Here is a 7,722-nt window from a genome sequence, read left to right as displayed (position 1 = left end):
AGGTTTAGCAAATCAGTGTCCTAAGCAAGAAAAAAACTACGAAAGCCTTGATTAATTTTTGTTTTAGAGTACCAATTTATAGTTAATTCATTTTTCTGTAAATTAAAATCAGAGAAATGCAATGAAGCTATCATATATCCATAACTCAGAGTTGTTATCAGATATCAGATATCATCCTAAATTGTAAGAGTTGTTTAATAAAATAATGTTATAAAATTTTAAAAAATATTCCTATTAACTGATGTTCCACGCAGCATAACGTTTTCATCAAGACTTTATAAACACAATCGAAAACTCGAGTCTGTTAAAGATGCCATTATTGGGGAGCTTTATTTAACTTTCATTTCTACCAAATTGGACTCTACAGATAGACTTCGCGTGATTTACACACGCAAGTACTTTAAGTGATGCAAAGTGGGTTGTAAAAAAGGGTTAATAAATAAATAAGCCGATTATTGTTTCAATTTATAACAGTTTAAATATATATAAGTTTTTTTTTTATTTCATTCTTAAAATTACTTAAATGCAATCAAAAAGTTACCTAAATATAGTATTGTTTAATATATTCTTTATGTTATACAAAGGACATATATCCTCTTATTCGTGTTACTCGAATCCGTTTTGAATAATGGTAAACGCCGCAGGATATTTGGACAATGCCCATTCAGCTAAAAGATCCACTTGCATAATATCTCCCTTCGTTGCATTCGGAACTACCGGTTATTTAAAATATTTAATAAATGAAATTCTGATAATTTCGTTTTCATTGGCATTATTATGTTAAATAAATAATTATATGTTACTATATAATATTTGGGACAAAATTCATCGTTTATATATTTCTTGCTATTTACTATAAAGATGTCATAGGGAACATTTTTATGAAAAGCCTGTAATGAAAACATTGAATAAGTAAGTAAAAACGTTTTCCTAATCATTTTATCTAGACAACATTAATATTTATGTAAACCCTAATCCGGTGAAGTTGTTGTACGTAGCGGCCCGAGCTGAGGGTTCCAGGAGACACCACGAGCTTCGTTACCTCAAAAGAATTTTTAACATAAGCGCCCTCGAACCCGCGAATTCTGTAAATGCTACCTTGGCCGCACTTGCATGTCAGGTCAAATAAAACGTGAAATAAGATATGTAATTTTATTCACATTTGTATCATTAATAATCAATCAGTTTCCTCAAAGATTTTAAACCAAATTTTATTTATTGCAATTAAAAGTTTTATGATTCACTAGAATAATTATGATAAATAGTCGTTAACTTTACTATTTTTAACTATTTAGAAGCTTGAAAACTATGTGTTCCCTTCGAATAATAACATCTGGAATAGGTATTTTTACTATTTTTAAATATTGTTTTCCGCCGGCGTCGATTCAGCGTCATAGTTAAGTTATACAAAATCATACGTAGCATTACATCAACATCTACCTGGAACGTCCATTGACGTCAGCTTACTATCCAGGGTGTCTTCAATCAGAATCAACCGATTTATAACTCGATCAATATTATTAACAGAACATGAATACAATAAAACTAATTTATTTGAATAGGAATAGGGTTAAAATAGGTAAAAAACTTTTTTTAATGTGAGAATGTGCATTTTGATTTATTTTGGCCGAATATGTAGGCTTAGACCAACCGTGAAATTAATTCTCTAGAATTTAAAGTTCAACATCAAAATAACAAAAAGAACAAAAAAATATATTATTACAAGACACTAATTAATTTTGCCGTTGAATAGTAAAGTTTCTTTAGGTAATAATTCTAATAAAGATCAAGCTGAAATGACAATCATATCTTGTCACTAGATTGATGACTTAATTCAAAATCAAAATCTACGTACAGTATTACTTTATGTGAAAAAAGGATTTTCTACCTTCTTATGAAATCTGAAATTTGAGTACCTAGTTGTTTTAATTGAATCTCCAAAAACCACTCGCCATATAGTAATTAAATTATTTTCAATACCACCGGTAAGCCTGTAGATTCTCAATAGATCGATTGATTTGTTAATTTACATGTATATAATAATGTTAACTTAATTTTATTGATAGTTTTACAAAAATATACAAATAAATCTAATTTCATCATGTTTTAATGTTAATTTTATGTTTTTAATCTCACCAAAAGAAGGATCGTGTTTCTTTCTACTTATATTTGGAAAACCTCAAAAACATTTTTTGACAAATCTACCTGTCAAATGTAATGATATTCTGCGTATAACTTTAATCTGTAATGTTTCATGATATTTACACATTGCAGTAATTTCGGACCTCTAATTACGTACATATATGTTTAATTACTTGTGTGGGCAACATAAGGCTATATTTAAATCATAATGAAAAGGAAGTGTAAACGCACGAGGCCAAAATGTTAAATCAAAGTAAAAATGAACCATTACCCTCATTGGAAAATGTAATTACAGATTTAAATACATTATTATTAAAAGTCTTTTCTATAAATGAATAAAGATTCATCTGATATTCATTTTCCCGCGGTTTCGCTTACAGTGAACACATACACAACTGAAGTCTCTCTCACAATATTGGTTTTTGTTTAAACTTTGACTTACTACGATCCAGTTCACAACTTTTTTAACACAAATCGATATTTCAATTTTTTTCTAATTTCTATTAGACGAACTATTGTGTAAAAAGATCTCCATGCTCCACAAATATCTTCCATGAAGAAATTTAGCGTATTATCACACGACTAGACAGCTAGATTATTATGCAGTCTTACTAGAACTTAGTTCTTGGATATCTTTCATTCACATAATGAAAAAACCTCCTTGGTAAAAAAAAAATTGTATGAAGCGGCGAAATGAATCGTTAATTATTTATATAAATCTTACGGCATCCATGATTCAAACCTTTTCGTGAGTATAAGAGTATGGAACAAAACTATTTATCAGCCACTATGAAATCCATGTCTAAGTGGCTGACATTTTTCTGCCGTTATATAATTAATAATTTATTTTGTTCTGTACACTGAATTATTTTCACCAAACGAACAACGCGAAATCGCTTATGCCTTTGATACTTTTCGCGTAAGCAAACCGACTGACTTTGACAAGTTCACCATTTAAAATTAAAATTCATATTCTGATTTACAAAGTACTTATTTACTAACATATTTCGCTCGGCATCGCTTTTAACCGAGAGCGTCTCTTGACTGAACTTTGTGTAAACCTCGGCAGGTTGTTCAATTCAACGTTTCTGGAGAAAAATCTACACAAATAGTAAAATAGAGCCTAAAAGAAAAAATCTGAAATAAAAATATTAATATGGTTACTTTTAGTTGTAGAATATGAAGGCTTTTGAAATTTCTTACCTTATTTTAAAGCGAGCAATATTAATGGCTTTCTTTTTATTCATACATTATATTCAGTATATCACTTGGACACGAGGACACGATTTTTAAAAGATTAACGACCACAGCATCTCTTTTTTTTTCATACACACGAAAGCGTGTGTCGAACCGGATAACTTTAACTATCGTCAACTGCGCAGCTATGCATTTCTTTCCAACTTGAGAAATAACTTATATCGACGCATTAGTCCAATAATTTTATTAACTACTAACCGAAATACAGTAATAAAGGGTTAGGTAAAAAGTTTCTTCGCAATTTATATGGGAAGTCGTAACATATTTTTACAAAGTTTATTTACATTTAACTATAGTTGAGATAAAGATACTATTTTGATCCATAACTTTTTGTCATTAAGAAAGAAGTCACATGATGCTGTTGTTGTAGAAATTTTGTAACTTCTAACCAAAACAACGTGATAAGTAGTTTTGCCAGTCCCCTCTTCGTGTTAACATAAAACTGCCTAAATAATTCTGAAAAAACTAAAACCAAAAAGTGAAAATCTGATGGTCAGGGCTATATGGCGGATGTGTCCCCTCCCAGCTCACCTCTTTGAAAATTTTGCTGAGTGGTTAAATACATGTGTTTACATGCCCTATCATGATGAAAGTCCTAACCACATATATTGAATGATTCAGGCAGTTTATCCCCCAAATTCTTATTTTAGCCTTGTCTGTTGTTGGCAGTAGAAATCGATGATTGTTGCCGGAATGACCGAATCGATGGTTCTTGCCGGCAGTAAAAGTACACAGTATTGCCTTATTGTAAATTGTCCAGGATATGGCCATTAACCACAGCCAATTACAAATCTCTTCAAAAACGGCTCGGTTTCATTCCATCCCAAATGAATCACATGGTTCATTGAATTTCTTCCTCTTAGCTCTTGTGGTGCCCAAATATCGAGCTTTTTTGACATCAAAATTTTCGGAATGAAAACGTGAAACTTTGTTTTGTCTCTTATTGGCACTGTATTAGACCCAAAAAGGCACAATTTTTCTCGCGGGTTATTATTCCTATTTTCCTCTTTTAAAGTAATGTTTCGAATTTCTTCGACGGATTCATTTATTTTGACATAAAAAAATCCCTAGTAACAAACGCTTGAAAAATTTTTATAAGTTTTTTCTTTATTTAAAATATAACTTTTTATATGTCATCATTACATACAATTTTTATTATCCAAAAATTTTTTTATAAGTTTATGCATACTTTTTGTGATAAATGTTTTACCTGCCCTAATAATATACGAGTGTATGAATAAATTTGCACACCCTCCTAGACATCTTCGTGCGTCGACGTGCGACGTCAGTAAACCTGGTAAAAGTATTACATCTCTTGCTCACAATTATGCAAAAAGGTTTCTTATGACACAATTAATTAATATTTTATGATTATATTTTAAAGTGTTTTAAAATAAATGTATATATTAACTTTATGAGTGTTATTTTAATGACTGTTTAACGATTAACCGTCCATGGGTTAAAACTAAAAATAAAAATAAAATTAAATCAAGCAATATTAGACTTGTGATATTTTTGTTCATCAAAATAAAAATAAACTCACGAATGTTTCTTTTAACCAATTAACTACGCAATTTATTCCAAATCCTATTTACCCTAAACGTAATATTTATCTGTGTATGTAACACATAGTATATGTTATGATGAAAAGACACCTTTGAAGGAAATTCCTTTGTATATATAATATATATTAAAGGTAAAAACACATTTTTAATTAACTTATGCTTCTACGAACGTAAAATTTTTTTCTGTCATAAGATTAATATACTAAGGCAGAGGAAAAGCTTTTATTTTTATTTAGACTCCTCGTCTTTTACTGCGTTGATTCTATTAGGTACAACGCCAATTTATTGTTTTTTTATCTAATCTACTAATGAAGCACCTTCACTGCTTTTCTATTGTACTGAGATCGAACAGGTTTTACTACTGCTTTAATATTTAAACCTATATAGGTTTAAATTCTAGCAAAATTAATAATAACTTTTTTTTTATTTTACAGGTGCTTGCGAATGTAGCAGACTGCAAAGCGAATTTGTCAACTACTGGACCTGACCTAAGACTTATCTTGAATTTTATATTGTTTCATTTTATTTATAACACTATCTATACTTTTGACCCTAAATATTCATTTACCTTCTTTTTTTTAATGCTCATCGTTATATTTGTTTTTGATGTAGCAGCCACTAATCTGAAAAATAATAATGAACCACTACAGGATATAATTTGACTAAAATCGAAAAAACCCCAAATTATTATTAAAATATGACAGTCAACTTTGTCTTTCCTTCTCAATATCAAACTCTTGACTCTTATAGAACTGGTGAATTGGGAGCGCTTACTCTTAATGAAATTTGCGTGGCGCGGTCATGAGAAGAGATGCCACACTACATTACCGACTTAAAGTCATTATACCACATATTTTAACCCTAATTTGTTGTGTTAATTATTCTGTAATAAATTACACCTTCATTTTAAAATATTGATTTGGCTTATCCAGAGACTCAATGTTAAGCTATATCAAAACCAAAAATTACAGTGTAAAAACAATTTAAAGCTTCTTGAAGTTAATACAGATAAATTTTGATAATTTTATTCCAATAATTTTGTACCAGATTCTCTGTTTATATAACTTTTGACAAGAGGTTTGCAATGACTTAAAATACTCTATTACTCTACATTGAAAACAATCTTGTTATTTAAAAATTATAATTAAAAAATGATTAATAATAAAATTAAATTAATTTATCAAAAACTAATCGAAAATGGATATCTCTTGTGTTTTAGACATTAAAGATTAGAATATTCTTAACGTGGCTTTAATGTTTGTCCTTTTTTTTCTTCTACTTCGATATCTTACCAATACCTATTAACTATTAAACAAAGTATGCGAATATTTCTTTGTGTCATTTAATTAATTTTTTTCACAGCCATTTCTAGCTTCTATCCTTTGGAATGAAGATGTGCGAGTCAGACAGCTACGAAAATTTCAAGATGTATTTCCATGATGTGCTATGCGTGATTTGCTATCGCGAATTCAACTTTATTACATATTCGAGGCAATGGTTAGTATTTTTATTAAAAATTGTCTTCGCCTTACAACGAATTTAAAAAAGATTTTTTATAAATATTTAGCGCCTTTCAAAAACAAATAGCATTGTTACTTAATTTGACAACAAACTAATGTAATATCAAACTGTAAACTGCTATAGTCAGATTTATGAATTTTAATAATAAAAAGAATCATAAAAAGATTCCATATACTTTGTTATTGTATTTTTTGTTTAAGTTCGACAAACAAAAAAATTACATTAAAATAATTTAAAAGAAAAAACTGTTTTTATAGCTGACTATCAAAATTATCGAAATATTTCTTTATCAGTATATTTTATATGAAACAATAATTACTTCGAATGTAAAAATGGTTAATATGTAGGCGGAATGTTACAGTGGTTAAATGCCTGATATGTTTGTATGTGTACAAATAAACAACATCAAGTAAAAGGAACACAGCTTGTCTATGATATTCGATGAGATAAAAAGAAAAAAAGTAAGGAACATATCCTGCGTGCCGCGGTCGCCTGATGAGCGCAAGTCGTTGTTATATTCAGCATAATTTACATAGAGATGAATCAGCGTCCCACGGGTCGTGCACCCGTTGAATTTCTATTGTTTTGATTGGAAAACTAAGTACGCTTGTGACAACTTTCCTCGCTTGTCATTATTAGACCGCAGGTAACACTGGGGACGCCGTGATACCAATGCACTTGCACTAACTCGAAGCCAAGCCTAAACCAACACCAATGCGAATAATCAGCACCAGGTATAGGCGAGTAACACGAGTCTAACTTATTTAAGTTTTAAACTTAATGTTTTTCTTCCAAACTCTTGTAATGTAGTTGTAATCTTAAATAAAATCTCCGGTTAAAAAAATACCAGCTATTATGTAAAGATAACTAAAGTGATTTCTCTGTTAATTAAATATTCTATGTTGTTTAATTTTAAAAACCGACACTAAAAATTATGATGAATAAAGACGTGAGATGAACAAAGTATTAAAAAAAATCTGTAATTCTAACGTCAGGAATGTTAAAAGTCTTTATCGTACACCTTGTGAGCGATTCAATCACTCAAGGGAATGTCCTACAGACTATGTAATACGAGGTATATGTGTATCATAAATGTCAAAACTTTTATACAAAAATGACAAGCAATACTGTTATTCGATCCTCTTTGAGTGTCCAATCAATCGTAGAAAATTGACAAGGTAAAATAAATACATTTAAATATCGAATGATTAAAATAAATTCCAATTTTTGAGCCAGT

This window comes from Battus philenor, unplaced genomic scaffold (genome assembly GCF_028537555.1).
Source record: "Battus philenor isolate CCGP_79_NKW_IND1 unplaced genomic scaffold, ilBatPhil1.0.hap1 SCAF_10, whole genome shotgun sequence".
NCBI classification, from domain to species: Eukaryota; Metazoa; Arthropoda; class Insecta; order Lepidoptera; family Papilionidae; genus Battus; species Battus philenor.
Note: the sequence above shows the minus strand (reverse complement) of the source record.